Raw genomic sequence first — 1300 nt, 5'->3', positions numbered from 1 at the left:
TGTGGCACTGAATTTGTGATAAGCATATAAAATAATAAAGAAAACAATGATCAACTCCAAGGGGGGAAAGGCATGAACAAGAGAGAAAAAGTAACGATGTAAAAAAACATTTTTATGGTCAAAATAACACTGAATATTGATCTAAGTGAAATTCTGCTATAGCTGTATTAGGAAGGTGGCCAGCAGGAAGTAAATATGTAGGTTAGGTCAAAAGAGAACTTATCAAGCAAAGGAATTCACCAGCACATTATGACGAAAACTGCAAGCTTCAGTGATAACAGGTTGCCGCAAAAAAAATGACAACAAATCTATATAGAGGTATGGAAATGTAAGGTTACGACAAAATGGAAAATGCAACAAGGTGTAAAGCAGGATGTTATTGCTTAAGGCTGTACTCCCCGCCCCCAGAATGTTCCAGGAAGATGGGATGAGTGGTTAGCCAAGTAAATAGCCAAATAAGGTAAATATGTGGAGCAAGGCAGACCGCCAGAATCTGCCCGCCAACGAGTAACCCCGCCAATCAAAAGAAAAAGCTGTGTTCAATTGCACCAATCGCTACCAGCCACATCTGCTTCTGGATACTGCTTGCTTGCTGCGCTCTATAAAACCCCTGTAGTCTGTAAGCCAGGCGCGACTTCCATATTGCAGCTCTGAGGAGCTACGTGACTCCGGTCACAGTTGGGGAAGTTCGCCCCTGCGCAGGTAAAGCTTTTGGCCAATAAATAACATCACGAGCTCTAAGTGCCTGGACATTTGGTTTCTCGCCATTCGAATACAACAGAAACAAGTATCAAAAAACAGCTCAATTACTCAAAAGTTGCTTTTTTGAGTACTTGAGGAGTGAAAATTTGGGAGGGTGGATAGAGGTGTCCAGTGGAGTGATATGTTTTATTGCCAGCCCTGTAGAATTGTCTGACTTAAAGTATTTGCATATGAAGCTTTAAGAAATTTAAATATAAATATTTTATAATTTTTAAAAATGCATTATCAAATAAAAATTACTAAATGAATTTCTTTTTTAATATGCACACTCCTCCCACAAAGACGGGAGGTGGCAAAGATTTAGATACTTACATATACTTATATATTTTACATGTGTATTTATAGATACTTACATTTGTATAACTGAAGGTAAATATGAATATAGAAGAAAAACAAGGGAATGGAACACAAAACACAAGTTTCTTAAAGAACTACCAAATTCATGGAAACTTTTGTCACTTTATTTACTCAGCTGAAAGCAACAAAAACACAACAGTTACCGTGATTTTGTAAGAGGTTTCAGCTAAATTCTGTTTTG

The sequence above is a fragment of the Sturnira hondurensis genome, unplaced genomic scaffold (assembly GCF_014824575.4).
Source record: "Sturnira hondurensis isolate 20B ecotype Veracruz unplaced genomic scaffold, ASM1482457v3 Scaffold0000880, whole genome shotgun sequence".
NCBI lineage: Eukaryota > Metazoa > Chordata > Mammalia > Chiroptera > Phyllostomidae > Sturnira > Sturnira hondurensis.
This window is presented reverse-complemented; position numbering follows the sequence as displayed.